The sequence below is a fragment of the Trichechus manatus genome, unplaced genomic scaffold, assembly GCF_000243295.1.
Source record: "Trichechus manatus latirostris isolate Lorelei unplaced genomic scaffold, TriManLat1.0 scaffold00096, whole genome shotgun sequence".
In the NCBI taxonomy this organism is placed as follows: domain Eukaryota; kingdom Metazoa; phylum Chordata; class Mammalia; order Sirenia; family Trichechidae; genus Trichechus; species Trichechus manatus.
This window is the reverse complement of record NW_004444032.1, coordinates 3,554,157-3,570,622: the sequence shown is the minus strand read 5'-3', so window position 1 is coordinate 3,570,622 and position 16,466 is coordinate 3,554,157. Positions and strand designations below refer to the sequence as shown.

General features: G+C 38.0%; 1 protein-coding gene and 1 pseudogene across 1 annotated transcript in view; both read right to left on the bottom strand.

The window, feature by feature from the left end:
- DOCK4 (dedicator of cytokinesis 4) overlaps nucleotides 1–16,466 on the bottom strand; it is a 481,731-nt gene that overhangs the window by 207,927 nt on the left and 257,338 nt on the right. The gene's annotated exons all lie outside the window — the stretch shown is intronic.
- Nucleotides 1,752–2,289, bottom strand: LOC101348701 (60S ribosomal protein L34-like; annotated as a pseudogene).

Below are 16,466 nucleotides of genomic sequence, written 5' to 3'. Positions count from 1 at the left end.
AAGAGTTCAGGGCTACTTTCCTCACACCCTTCCTGACCTAACAGGAATGAAAGAAGTGGGAATTTTGATTTAGGGGGTTTCAAAGTGATCCCTGGTTTGAAATCGTTCTTTAAGTGTTTTTTCAATGAAACACACCTAGAAACAATGACTAGAAATTAAGTTATTTTACTAAACAAATGAAAATCTCTAAAAGATTTAAGCATTTGGTTTTAATTAGTCAAAACTCATGAGGTTTTGGATCTTGGTTCCTTGGTTTGGAGGTTCAGGATCATGGTTTCATGGGACATCCCAGTTAATTGTTCTAACAAGGTGTTTGGCGCTTCTGTTCTACTCTTTATACCCTGCCTAGTGCCTGGGGTCATAAAAGCTTACAAATGGCCATCCGTGGCACATTTGCCTGGAGCAACAGAAGAAGAAGGAGAGTCAGGAATAGGAGGAAGATATGCAATGTGTGGCTAACTGCCTCCATGAACAACTGCCTCCTCTGCCATGAGAACAGAAGAACTGGATACTGCCCAGCTACCATTACTGAACATTTTGATCAAAGAGTCTATAGAAGAATACTGATTAAAAGGGGGAAAATGCAGAACAAAATTTAAAATTCTCATGGATTCCAGACTTTCTGAAGCCAAGGGTGCTGGATGAACCCCTAAAACTACTGCCCTGAGATAATCTTTAAACCTTAAACCCAAAATAGCCCCTGAAGTCTTCTTAAAACCAAACAATAGTTTAGCTTAACTCGTAAAAAATGTCTGCCTTGAGCATTACGTTCTTTTAGGAACTATTTATATGACATCAAGGTGATAACAGTAACTCGAAAGATTAAATTGGAACCTTAGAGGGCACTGAGTTTATGTTAATGGAGGAGGAACAACTCAGAAAAGGAGGGTGAGAATGGTTACGTAACTTGAAGAATGTAATCAGTGTCACTGAATTGTACATGAAGAAATGGTTGAACTGGTGTTTGTTTTGCTGTTTATTTCTCAACAACAACAACAAAAAAAACAAAAAACTTATGAGGTTTAATACTGATACTTGGTTTTGCTTCTTAGTCATCAGTTACCTACTAACATGTAACATTTATTGATTATATTTTATATCACAAAACACAAGCAATGTGGCAATGCCCCCTTCTCCTGCACCGTAGACAGTATATTCTACCTATACTTCTTGAGACGCACTTATGTTTGAGGCCCCTCTCTGTCCCTATTGAAACATCTGGAACCAATTTTATATTATCTTCTGACAGATCAGCCTAAAATGATGAATACCAATAAGATTAATACATAAAGTCAATTTGTATATCAATGACAAGTCATATTTTCTCTTCTCTGTATTCTAGACGTTAAAACTTTAATACTGATAGAATATACTATTCCATATGTGCTGGTTTCACCAATGTTCTGGTAAAACAATGTATCCTAAACTATTCTATTTTAGAAAGAGATCACTTTAGCTCTGTCACTACTTTAATTTCACTAGTCTAGACAGAATCCTGATTATCTGAGTATTACCCTAAATCATATCCTGTTTCAGAAAAAATATCAATATGTACTAAGCCAATGACATATCCTTTAGCTTAAGCATGGCTTGAAGGGGATAAAAATAGACTGAAGATGAGTAATACAGAGAAATAAATCATATGCTTTTTCCTTTCTAAAGAAAATTTTGTGGCCAAATTTTTTTTTTTTTTTGGTCATTTGATTTTTTATTATTTAAAAAAGCCTCTTTTTTTTTTTTTAAATTCAGCTTTATGACTGTGCTTGTGCCTTCAACATTTTCACAATGATTTTCTGCTCCTCAAAAAGGAAAGCACCCTTGATCCTGTCATGGACACACTTAGTACACATGGAACCACCATAGGCCCTGCTGACATGTTTTTTTGTTATGGGCAACCTCATGAGACTTTAGGTTTCACAGCACGAAGCCCTCAAGGTTGGCCTGGGCACATACCATGTGCAGATTCTGATACTTTACCAACCTTCTTGGTATACCAAAAAACCAACTGCCATGGAGTCCATTCTGACTCATGGGGACCCTTTAAGGTTTCCAAGGCTGTAAATCTTTACAGAAGCAGACTGTCACATCTTTTTTCCACTGAATGGCTGGTGGGTTTGAACTGCTGACCTTACAGTTAGCTGCCAAGCACTTTAGCCACCGTGCCACCAGGGCTCCTTCCTTCTTGGTATAAAGGTATACAATTCTATTGCCAGGGGTTCAGGACAGCCTAGCTTCATTAGAGGCTGTATTGTAGAACAGCCTATGATGGTAGGTCAGACGCTGGACCATTGATGCCAATTTTTAAAAATTCTGTATATTCATTTGTAACATGCTGTGTGATACAAATTCAATCAATTTCTCTTCAGCTTTGGTGTTACAGCAACGACGTAATCAGCAAATGGTTTTAGAGAACTATAGCAAAGCATTTCAGAATCATCTGAGTTACAATTATCCACCACACTCTCACACGTTTTGAGAATAACAGACTGTATGCCCTCATTTCAGGAGAATAACTGAACAAGTCTATGATACTTCATTCTGGAACATCTTCTAAAATTCTCTCACATATCTCACTTAAACTTTTGTGGCCACACACAAAGGTACTTTTGGTGCTGCATTGTAAGTCAAAGGCATCTTTCTTAGAAAACAGAACTAGGTTGTGTGAACTTAAAAATGTGTCTCATTACAAGATGGAAGTACCTACATTACATCACTTTTTTTTTTTTTTTTTTTTCCCTGATAAGAGGTTTGTGTGCGTCTTTCCTCTTATATTGTGAGCAACTAGAGTAAGGCCCGTGATGGTTAATCTTTACACCCCCAGCTGCTAACCAATGCTTTGGCAGTTCCTTGGTGTTTAATAACCGTTTTCTCTGACCAAACAAATACATTCTTTTAAGACAAAACACAACAAAATCCAAATAAGTGGGAAGCGTTAGCTCCTTCCCAACTTTCCCTCTTCCCTATAATACCCTCCACTTCCTGGTAGGGAAATGTACGAAAGTCTCTGAAGAGATGTTTCAATCAGCGGTGCCTCATCACCAGAGGTAATTAGCTTCATGGCACCTCCAGATTCTAGAGCATGCTATTTAACTCTGTCCCTCATGCACTTTCTGTGTTTTTATTATATTAAACATATAGTAATAAAAATATCTAAGGAGATCTGATGACACAATGGTTAAGTGCTTGGCTGCTAGCCAAAAGGTTGGTGGTTTGAGCCCACCCAGCGGCTCCACAAGAGGAAGATCTGGCGATCTGGTCCCATAAAGGTTACAGCCTAGAAAATCCTATGGGAGCAGTTCTACTCTGTTACATGGGGTTGCTATGAGTCGAAATTGAATCAATGGCACCCAACAACAACAACAATGGAAATATCTATAGTGACATCATAAGCTATCAAATGAGAATATGGCCTCCCTCTGTCTTAAAGAGTGAATAAGTGACTATAACACATCCAGGAGCACTGAGAAATTCGAGTTGGTATTGCTTCCAGCAGAGAAAAACCATCATTTGACGTTCCCATATACCGCCATGTTCTGCAACAGAAAATTTCACTGCTAGAGAAATTTAGTGTCCACCTAATTTCTGGGAGTGAGCCATTATAAATCCTTGTATTATAAATCAACAATGATGAAGTCTTTCTTTGGAAACAAACAATAATGAATCACAATTATTTATTATTTATAACCTGCCTTCTTCTAACATGGATTTGAGGAAACCAAGATAATGAAATATGAAAGTAAATGAGATTCTCCTGCATGGCCCCTGGGGCAAAAAAAAAATAAGAATCAATATGTACCCTTGCTAGGCACTGCCACTTATGCTTTCTCATTTAATTCTCACAACCACTCTATGAGCTAAGAACCACTGTAATTCCTATTTCACACAAGGGAAAGCTGAGGCTTGGAGAGATTAGGTAAATTGCCCAAAGCTGCATGGCCAGTTAAGGATGGAGCCTCAATATCAATTTCCAGAATCTGACTCCAGGGTCTCGGTTCTTAATCATAATGCTATGCTAACTCAGAAAGAACAGAGGACCTCACAAACGACCAAAGAACAAGACTAAGTATACTACATGAAACAAGAGTTATTAGTGTGAATATTTTCAGATAGTGAAAATAACAACAACAACAAAACCACATGGGGAAAAAAAAAACCATAAAGCACAAACATACTGGTGTTTAGGGAGTTCTGTGATCACCTGCTCAGCTGAACTACTGACATTGTGATGTACTCAACAATCTCACTAATAAGGAAGAATGAGTTTCGACAGCACAGTTTTGTAGAAATGTTCTTACCAGAGATGCAGATAATGTGGGAGGCACAGGAAGGATCTGAAGACCCTAACGGCCATCTCTTCCACTCCTCAGCAGAATGCTCCTGTCCTCCCACCCCTCCTCCTGTTATAACCACTCAGTACCAGTAGCCTTTCTCTTGGAAAAGCCCTACCTAGGGTCTTGGACAGGAGTCCTGGCAGCACAATGGTTAAACACACGGCTGCTAATCAAAAGATTGGCGGTTTGAACCTACCTAGCAGCTCTGCAGAAGAAAGACCTGGCAATCTGCTTCCATAAATATTACAACCAAGAAAACCCTATGGGACAGTTCTACTCTGTCACATGAGGTCAATATAAGTCAAAAATTGACTCAATGGTACCTAACAACAACAACAGGGTCTCAGAGACCCCCAGGCTAGATCTGGAAGGGTCCTCCCAACCTTCTGAGTAACCACACCAAGTGGTTCTCCTAGTTAGGCAGTACCTAGTACAATCTGTTGACTTCAAAGACAATGCATCTAAAAGATATAAATGGCCAAATGCCAAAGAGATTTTTATATTTCTCTATACGGATTCAGGTTATTACTCTACAACTCATCTCATATGAGAAAGAATACTGTCTAGTGATTTAATGCATATGAAAGTTATAAAATGTGTAATTTCATATGAGAAAATATGACTGGGTAATATTATCTTGGGTTGAAACACGTGCTGTAAAAGATTAGAAGGCTGATTAATCTACAATTACAAACAATACTCATAAAATTACTTTGAACAGTTACATCATTGAAATAAACGTATGGTCTTCAAAAGACAGAAAACATTTAGATGGTCATGTTCTGGAAAACTAATTGGAAAATAGTCAAACAGTCCTTTTTTTTATACTCATACTTTATAAACCAATTGTACTAAAAGAAATTCCGTGTAGCATCTCTGAAAAAGTCACTTTTTCTTAACTGTAACTATGCTGTCTGTGAGGATAACAATTAATATCTATTCTACACTGAGTAGGTGTGAAGGGAGATGCACTAGGAACCAAGGAGTAAGTGGTTGGGAGCAATAAGATGCACAGAAGAGGTAAGATGGTGGTTCAACAGTGCTGATCCTAAACCAAAAAAAAAAAAAAAAAACCCATTGCTGTCGAGTCGACTCAGGCTCATAGCGACCCTGTAGGACAGAGCAGAGCTGCCCCATAGGGTTTCCAAGGAGCCACTGGTGGATTCGAACTGCAGACCTTTAGGCTAGCAGGCAAATGCTTTAACTACTTGTGCCACCAGGGCTCTGTGCTGACCCTAGAGCCTTCTTATTAAGGGCAACATAGTACAAATATAAGGTGATCTGAATTATTACTATGTCACAGCTTCTCCTGTATTTTCTCAAATGCTTTCTGGCTGACTAACAGTGTAAGATGTTTCCAACAATCTGTGAAGGAAGCTGTTACTGTGTTCTTCCCTAGAATGAGTGGCAAAGGACAACTCAAAACAGCAAAGCTCAAGCAGTATCCTAAATTGTTGTAGTAAGGCGCCCAGAAGCTGGTGCTACCGTAATCCAGGTGAGATACTTTGGGTGAAGCGGGTAGAAGGTGTGCTGGCAGCTCTGGGGTGGCCCCTGGATCAAAGGCTTTGGTGTACAAGAAGACAGAGCAATGTCCTATGTGAAGGGAATTGTCAAGTTCTAAACAGAGGAAACCTGCTGGCCTTCTTGCCCAGGGACTACTAACCTGGTTGTGTACAACATTCTCCTGGGGAGTTGTATAAAGCACAGACCCGCCCCTGGAGATCCTGATTTACTAGGTCAGGATGAACCTAAAAGCTCCCTGTATGTTTAAAAGCCCAGCCACGCTTAGGAACCACTGTTTTGATCTAAATGCCCAGGCCCCTAGGGTCTAGAATTGCTGACTGTCCTTTATGGCAATCATATATACCAGAAAACAGGCATCAAAGGCCCCTGGTATCTTTGGGTCAAAGGCATTCCCCCTATCTTCTCCCAACCACATGACTGATACAAATGACAGAGTTTTTCCTTGGCAATAAAAGAAAGCAATTCCTCAAGCAAGCCTTCTTCGATAAGGTCATTAGTGTGATTTCTACTTTTAAAACTAAAGCAAACATTAGTGTCATGAGCTCCTCTGATTAAAGGGAAATGGAAAGAGAAAAATCCTTGATAGAAGCGTTTCCAGAATACTTTACCTAAAGAAGGCACAGACTTTGAATTTTGTTTTTTTAATACTAATGCTCAAGCCCAGATTCATTTTACAAATATTTGAATGTTGAGAGAGTAAGCAACCAACTAAAGTGATGGCTTTGTGAGAATAGTAAAGGATTTGGTTTTAGTTGACTGATAAAAGGGGAGATTCTTTTTCAAACTATAGCTAATTCTACTGTCAATTTTGAATAGCCAGCCAATTAAATCTTTCTTCATACTTAGAATGATTTTAAACTACACCATGTTATTTTTCTTTTCAGGGAATAAAGATATCTGAATCAAAACTCTTTTTTAGGAAGTTAAAACTCGATTTTAAAAAAAAGGAATGCAATGCTCTTTGAAGTTATAAAATAAACAATGTTCAGATCACCTGCTGGTTCACATTGCCTGTGTTATTGCCAGACCAAATAATTGACTAGCAAACTAAAGAAATGGTTTGGCTTGACTGCTGATTTGAAAAAGATAATAATCACTGTAAGTTCAGAAGACTTCAGACCCTAGAAATCCCAATGTCGACTCCAAGTAAAATCCTTAGAAACAGCTATACTGTTTAACACAACAGTATGTAACAACTCAAGAAAATACCTACTTTCATCTCTCTCCAGAGAACTTGTTAAGAATTCTGGTAGAAAACAAGTTTCTCAGAGAAGTAAACACTAGGCAATGATAGGATCTGGTTAACAGAAACAGGGACCATAAAATCAGGAGGCTTGTATGGAAACAGTATGACTTATGCTTAGTCTCCCGGGAATTTATATAAGTTGGTCATTTTAAACATTGCATCTTTGACAGTTCATGAAGTAGTAATCACTCTGATCTATCTATGGTAATTATTCTGACCTTTCTAACAGTGTCTCTTTGTTAAGGAAAGCATCAGTAATAAAGAATCTTGAAAGTAAAGAAAACCTGAGCTCTTTACAAGTACTCTGGGTGGAAAGTGTATATAGTTTCTGGAAAAGGCAGAGAAAGCTTAAATGACAACAAAATAATAAAATCCAAGTAATTCAAGCCATGCAAAAACAATAAGTATAATAAATCTTTCATACATTTATTATCTTAAAAGGATGTTCTACTCCTTTAAAAGAAAATAAGCCAAAATCAAATTTCAGTTTAAACTGCTTACTAATAGTCTTTCTATTCATTACAACTCTAAAAAATGAAAACTATCTAAATCATCATTAAATGCTATTTATTAATTAGATGACACATGCAACTGTACTTTCTTAAGGTCACATACTGTTTTAACCAGGCAGCTACAAAGCCTCTGAACTGATACGCAAATATTGATGTGAATGAGAATGGGTACGTTCTTTTCTGAAGAGGTCTAGAGTTTTCATAAGCTTGCAAAGAAGCCTTAGGCACTGAAAAGGTTAGAAACCATTGCTTTAACCACCAAAACATTTTTGGGAAATGAAAACTGCATACTGAATACCATACAAAGGGGTGGTAAAGAAACACCACCAACTTAAAATATGTCTCAACTTAATGATTGATAGTACAGAACATCAGTAGAATGTAAATCATATATACCAGAAAATGCCTGGTATCTTTGGGTCAAAGGCTTTTCCTCTGTCTTCTCCCAATCACGTGACTGATACAAATGACAGAATTTGTGGCTTGCATTTGTCCTCAATGCCCAGGTCAGTATCTGGCCCTGTGGAGGAAAGCACCAACTGTCTGCTGAATGAATGAACTTCAGCAATTCAATGGGAAGAGTGTGAACTCTACAGTGCTCAACTGAAATAAAAAGAAGGTTGGCTCTGATTAACCTGTCATCAAAAATCTCGAACCGAAAATACTTAGCATCAGATGCTATATATTTATCTGACAATTTTTATTTACTTTTTAGCATGACAGTTTTGCAAATGATGTACCCCTAGAGACAGGTCTGAGAGCATGGTTCTGATGAACACGGGGTAATATGAAACAACTCCATAAACATTTCTGACACACTAAACACCTTGAGTTCTCTCTCTTATTAATAAGCACAATCCCACTGAAGTCGGAGGATGACAGTAAAATTAAGGCAATAATGGCAGGATATTTTAAGGCTTTGCCTCAACAACAATGAAAGGCTAATAAGCTTCCTTTAACAGCCATCAATCCCCGCCTCGATCCCCAGCAAAGATCTGACCCTGTGTCAAGCACTCTGTAAGGTGCCGGCAACAGAAAGATGACTGCAAATGGGTGGCTGGCCTTTGGAGAGGAAAAAGTCTTATCTTCAGAAAAGGAGCTGACAAAGGCCATATCAATAATAATTTCTTTGTCAATGTTGAATCAAAGTAAATGGAGATGAATGCCAAATAAGTCCTTGCCAAGTAGGGTGCTACATAAAGGAAACATGTGACCATAGTTTATCCTGAAGGAAACTTAGGAAGATTAAATTTCTCTGAATTTCTTACATAGGCAGCAGCACAGGGCAGAGGATGAAAACAGAGATGACCAGAATTCTGGTAAAAAGAATGCCAAACTGGTCATCTTTCAAAATAGTAACAGGAGTAATAGAGCCTTCTGGTTGTATTTTAAAATACTGTACTATTTAAGTAAAGAGAGATGAGTAGCTTGAATAAATGCTTAGAGCTAAAAGGAAAGAGAAGGCCAGTTTCAAGTGCATTTTGTGTGAGTTTTAGATTTTCTTCAATTCTGAGTTTCCAATGTAGTAATCCAGATTAAAAAAAAAAAAAAAAAGTATGGAACAGAACAACCAGAATGGAAATAGTGAGAATGTTCACACATTGTGAAGAATGTAAGCAAAGTCATTGAACAATTTGTGTAGAAATTGTTGAACGGGAACCTAAACTGCTGTGTAACGCTCACCAAAAACACAGTATTATTTTTTTTTAAAAAAAAAGAAGAAACATAATGACACTTAAAAAAAAAAAAAAAGCAACTGGCTAGATAGAATTTACAATAAAGAATATTCTATACTTTGTTATTATTTGTAAAGAAAAAAAACTGTATGGAATTATATGGTTCTTACAATGGTACAGAGAAAAAGAGTGGATGGGTTCTACCCCGGTGTTCTCTGCCTGAAAAAAGTATTTCTTTGCTTGTTTTAATTTAGACTATTCTCTGGTTCATTTCTTATTTAAAATCTCTCCCATTAAGGACATCATCACATCTCTAAGGCAATTATGTTTTATGGGACACAGAACTGTGATCGAAGGAGTAAGCTACAAAATCTGATTAACTCCTAAGTGACAACCATCCCAACTGCCGTGCACCTGCTGGGACAATCAAATGATGGAGAGAAGGAGGAGGAGAGGGTGGGAAGCAGCGGTGCCTGTGAACGGGGGGCCCAAGCGCAGGTCACTGCGGGTCGCTGACATACAGACAGCCACAGTGAAATCTGTGCCAGCATGTCTAGACACAGCAGGAAATGCTCTGGGTCATATGGAATCGTTGAGATAGCCACCATCCAAGGAGGATCTCTGAACGCCTTCTTCATCTATTTTTGTTCTCATGCAGAGTTGTTCTCCCTGCATGCCTGGCCACTTGGGTTTTTTTTTTACCCATATTTGTACTTTGTTTGAAGAGGTTTGAATTTTGAGTTTGTTTTATAAGATAGAACTATAAAAAGTGATCTATGCCAACTACCCTTCAATGTTCAAAACAACAAATGTTTCCAATTGATGCAAAAAATATGGACGCTGAACTTGTGTGATCACACTATAGTAAGTTGTAAATGATGTATGAAATGAGAAATTCCAGCACAGTGCACAGAACATTTGAAAATGTTAGCATTTTTCCTAGTTTGGGCTGAATAACTACTCCCTCTGACGGCAGCTCCCTTCTATAAGTTCTCTAACAATTTTTCCCAGTAACTGGGTCTTTTCAAAAGAAGCGTAAGTGCTTATATAAAGTTTAATTTCCTTTAAAAAATGTCAGCCTCTGAAGAGAACTAGTGGAAGTCATGATTATAATTCCTTTGATTCTCCTCATCGCTGTTAGATTCCCAATCATCTCAATTTTTTCCATCTGTGATGTTATCAGCCTCCAATCCCACCACACACTTCTGATCCCTATTTCCTGAGCACCCCTGGCAAAAGCTATCTAACTTGGAAGCCTGGATTCACTTCCAGTTTCAGATGTCTCTCCTGGGCAGGGCCCTCCCTGCACTCAGCAATTCTATTATTTGTCACTAACTCACTTCCTATCACATTTCCACTCAAAGTCTCCTTACCATGTTCTGGTCCCTCACTTTGAGCCCTAAACTCCCTTTTGTTCTCTTTTGCTCTCCAAGGGCAGCTGATCTTGTGTTCTACGTGACTTACAGAAGGTCAAGGTAACAAACCCCAAGTTTCTCTTCACCTCAACAATTTACGGCCATTTCACTGCCCTTGCCTCCATTTTTCTCTCATTGACAGGAGAAGGGTCCTTCCTCTTTTTTAAAGTAGGTTCTTTCATTTGTGTCCTGGATCCCTCCTGCCATCTGCTCCAGGATTCACCTTTGAATCTCCAGTAGGGCCATATACTGCTCACACGCTGCAGTTACTCACCCCTATGCACTTCTGTAATGGGCGAATGAATGAAGGAGTGAAGGGTTACGGTTAAAATGCCATTCATATACTGTAGGAGGATTTCCTCACTTTTCATGGGCAAGTGGATACTCAGTTTCTAGGTAGGTAGTCCTTACACAGACGCAGGATTTTGTTCAAGCGTATGAGGTATTTCCTTTCACAGACTCCTTATTAAATTTCTAAAAGCTGACTATTTTACTTTATATGTGAGTCAAAGTTTATACTTCAAAAGCAATACTATTATGAGCCCTGGTGGTGCAACCGGTTATGCACTCAGCTGCTAACTGAAAGGCTGGTAGTTCAAACCCACCCAGCGGCTTCACAGGAGAAAGATCTGGTGATCTGTTCCTGAAAAGATTACAACCCAGGAAACCCTATGGGGCAGTTCTATTTTGTAACACGTGGGGTCACTATGAGTCAAAATCAGCTTGATGGCACCTAACTACAATAACAACTAACCAGTTATAGAATACTCAATGTCCTAGACCATTAGGAGAACACTTCTCCTAAGTTTTGTCAAATACGTTATCAAAAATATCATTACTAGTTCATACGAAGGCAGAATGGAATCCAGACCATCTATGGGACAAGTGACTAGACCAGACTAATAAATTAATCTCCTTTAAAGAGATTGAAAAATGTTTTCCTTCATTGTTCTTTTGCCACTATGCAGAAAACATTAGTAAATTCTAAGCAGGTGATCCATTCATCATACACACTACATGGTACAAGTTACACCAAGGACCCATATACTTACCACCCGGAATCTACAATCGTAAAATTCTGTCACCATTGTTCCAGCATGGATCCATATTAAAAAAAAAAAAAATCTGTGCCTCACCAAAAGTACTTACTACTTATCTTTTTCTAAAATGATAGAAATGGAATAGCATACTGAAAAAAAGAAATTATAGGCAATATAAAATTTCTATGGAAATGAAACATTTCAAAGAAAATGGAGAGTTTATGACGGTAGAAAACAGAAGAAAAACCATAACTTTAGAAAAGAATGTGAACATGGTACTAGAAGAAAGTAAACTTTACTGGTATTTAATTACTAGGATAAAACTTTTTGTATTTAATTACCAGGATAAGACATTTTCCAAAAGCACTATCATGCTGCTGCTTTCTCAAATAAAAGCCCATGTCAGCAGCTTGCATGCATGAGCCGCTGATACTAAGCTGAGTACCAATTGGTGGCACTCAGGTCCTATTAAATATATTCTCTGATGAAAATAAAATACAGTAATGGATTTGTCCTCAGACAAATTTACAACCTTAATTAATGAAGCCTTAGAATACAGCAGTAAACAAAGGAATGAAAGTTATAAGGGAGGCAGTCACCCAGTGAAGTATGCCATTTTCACAGGTTCATATAACTCACAGTCTGTTGCAGATTAATGATATATATCAACACAGAAAAGCTAAGAATTAATACACACATCTATTGTTGCACAGCCTATGGAAAGTACAAACACTATGACTATTTCTATTACCACGTAGCATAACAGCCAATTTTAAATGCAAGCTAATGGATATAGTATAACATGTATGTAATGAAGGCTAAGTCATTTGGTTTCCTTATATAACAAAAGCTCATATTCCCAATCCTGTACCTCAGTATATGTAAATTTACACTCTTCACTCTCTCCTTTTCTCTGGCTAATCTCTCCACTTGGAATCTTGAGCCTGTTTTCTTGATGTATCCTAAGGATCTTGATCAATTAACAATTTCCCCTCTCTCCTAAGTTTAGCCTTTGCTGCATTGTTGTTGTTGGGTGCGCTCGAATAGATTTCAACTCAGAGTGACCCCATGTGACAGAGTAGAACTGCTCTGCAGGGTTTTCTAGGATATAATCTTTAAGGGAGCAGATTGCCAGGTCTTTCTCTTGCAGAGCCACAGAATACTGGTTCCTGCTCAGACTGCATGGGTTCAAATACCAGCTCCATTATATACCAGCTGTGTGACTTTGACAAGTTTTTAATCACTCTGTGCCTCAGTTTCCCCAAATAAATGGGGATATTAATAATACCACTTGGTTTGTTACAAGAGTTAAATAAGTCAATATTTTTTTAGAGAGCTTAGAACAGTGTCTGGCACGTGATAAGCATTATGTAAGTGTTAACTTCATAAAAATAGAACAAAATAAAATAAAATTCCAGATGATACCCAGGGAAATGATTCCCTGCCTTTCCCAGCTATAGTCTTGTGAGTTGGCAAAATTATAAACGTTCAACTAGATAAAAAGTTCTCTAAAAATATTTTACTCATGTAGCTTAATTTGGCAAACTCGGGCTTGGTTTTGTTTTTGCTAATAATTTTGTTTTAGAGATAAATCATGTCGAGACTGTACAAAACGCAAATAAATAAAAGTTATTTGTGTTGACAGTTGAGTCCAATGTACCTATATTTCAGGGGACACTGGGCTGATGCTGTTATGTAAACACAGGAGGAAGGTAAATTGAAAAAGAGGAATGGGGTAGATGTTTATTAACAGGATGCTGCCAGAATATACCTGAATCTTTACTCGATATTTATATCAATAGGTCTCCACAACGTACATCAGGGATCTAACATTCTTGACTGTCTTTAGGCAGGTTCAGTAATCTTCCTACGGTGAAATTAACAGACTTTCTAAGTATGTCCAAGCTTCCATGACAATTTGGTTTAAAAGTTTTTGTTGGAAAAGCACACTTCCTGGCACTAAGGAGATAACATGTGCTTCAAGATTCTACCATAGAGTGCCTGGGTGGTGGAAACAGTTAACATGCTCAACTGTTAACTGAAAGGCTGGAGGTTCAAGTCCACCCAGAGGTTCCTCAGAAGAAAGACCTGGCAATTTACTTCCAAAAAATCAGCCATTAAAAACCACGTAGAGAACAGTTCTACTCTGACATCGACTTGATGGCAACTGGGTTTTGTTTTGTTGTTGTTTTTTTAATTCTACTAAATGAATTAAAAGAGATTACTCTCATGAGTTGGTTTCTTTTACATTTGGCATCCCCAAGTACTGAATCCAGGATTTTGATCATCAGTAAGTTGTAAAAGCTGATTCTGCTTTGCTATTCTTAAAGTATTTGGAGAAAGTCTCAGTTTGAAAAACCAATTTCCATAGCATAGAATATTTTTGAGGCCCGATATTAGTTCCAATGTTTTAGTTATCAATAATTTACAACAATGTATTATTAAGATTATCAATCTTTGGAGCTCTAACCCTGGCCAATAAAATTTTGCTCAAATATGGAAATTTTAAGACAAATACTGAAGCCCATAAGGAGTAATTCTGGAAGGGGCCAAATGGTGTAGTGGTTAAAGGGCAGACTTTGGGGCCAGACTACTCAGGTTTGTATCTTCTCTTTGCCTCTTGCCAGTTACATAAGCTTAGGCATGTTAATAACAATATATTTAAAGCACTTAGAACAAAGTCTGGCAGATGGTTAGTACTCAGTAAATGTTAGAAGTTTACTTCTTAGAGGAGAAAAGTTTTAAAAGTCTAAACTAGTCATCTGCCTTGTGACAGAAATAAACACCCACTATTTCTAATCATTCCTCTATAGACTTTGCATATGTTGGTCCCATCACCTGTACCTAGACAAGGTAACTTCCTGTGATCAGTGGTCCAGACAATGCCACTGAGATTATATTCAGATTATATACATTTTTTTTCTTTTTTGGTGAATTACAGCCATAACAATCCTATTTCCTATTTAACAACAACGGCATTCTCTTAACTTTGCCATCTTTTGCTTACTGATTTCCATTGTGTGGAATTAGATTTTGAACTAGCAAAAAGAAATAAATCAAATGGCCTGGTGTCCTCAAAGAATAAATTACAAGGAGGTCAAGAGAGAGAGAAAGGAGAGAGGAGAGGAAAACTATAGATGAAAAGTGACTTAAGAGATATATCCATATATAGAAATATATAGACCTTATTTGATCTCTTTTTTCAACGTTTTATTGTGCTTTAGGTGAAAGTTTCCAGAGCACATTAGTTTTCTGTTAAAAAAATTTATACACAAATTATTTCATGACATTGGTTTAATCCCTGCAATGTGTCAGCACTCTCCACCTCCTGCCCCTCCGCCGTTCCCTGCCATATTTGATCTTGATTGAACAATTTGTAAAACAATATTTATGAGTCACTAGAGGAAATCAAAGACAAAGACAAAGTAGAAGATAAGGGATTATGATGACACGTGCAAAGACCTGGAGATAGAAAACCAAAAGGAAGAACATGCTCAGCATTTCTCAAGCTGAAAGAACTGAAGAAAAAATTCAAGCCTCGAGTTGCAATACTGAAGGATTCTACAGGCAAAATATTAAATGATGCAGGAAGCATCAAAAAAAGATGGAAAGAATACCCAGAGTCACTATACCAAAAAGAATTGGTCGACATAAAACCATTTCAGGAGGTAACATGATCAGGAACAGGCAGTACTGAAGGCGCTGGTGAAAAACAAGGCTCCGAGAACTGACGAAATACCAATTGAGATGTTTCAACAAATGGGTGCAGCACTGGAAGTGCTCACTTGTCTATGCCAAGAAATTTGGAAGACGGCTACCTGGCCAACCAACTGGAAGAGATCCATATTTATGCCTATTCCCAAGAAAGGTGATCCAACCAAATGTGGAAATTATTGAACAATATCATTAATATCACATGCAAGCAAAATTTTACTGAAGATCATTCAAAAGTGGCTGCAGCAGTACATCGACAGAAAAACTGTCAGAAATTCAAGCTGGATTTAGAAGAGGATGTGGGGATCCCATTGCTGATGTCAGATGGATCCTGTCTGAAAGCGGAGAATATCAGAAAGATGTTTACCTGTGTTTTATTGACTATGCAAAAGCATTTAACTGTGTGGATCATAACAAATTATGGGTAACACTGCAGAGAATGGGAGTTCCAGAACGCTTAATTGTGCTCTGTACATGGACTAAGAGGCAGTCGTTCGAACAGAACAAGGGCATACTGCATGGTTTAAAGACAGGAAAGGTGTGCGTCAGGGATGTATCCCTTCACCATACCTATTCAATCTGTATACTGAGCAAATAATCCCAGAAGCTGGATTATATGAAGAAGAACACAGCATTGGGACCGGAGGAAGACTCATTAACAACATGCGTTATGCAGATGACACAACCTTGCTTGCTGAAAGTGAAGACAACTTGAAGCACTTACTGATGAAGATCAAAGACCACAGCCTTCAGCATGGATTATGCCTCCACATAAGGAAAATAAAAATCCTCACAACTGGACCAATAAGCAACATCATGATAAACGGAGAAGAGACCGAGGTTGTCAAAGATTTCGTTTCACTTGGATCCACAATCAACACCCATGGAAGCAGCAGTTAAGAAATCAAAAAATCCATTGCATTGGGCAAATTGGCTGCAAAAGACCTCTTTAACGTGTTGAAAAGCAAAGATGTCACCCTGAGGACTAAGGTGTGCCTGACCCAAGCC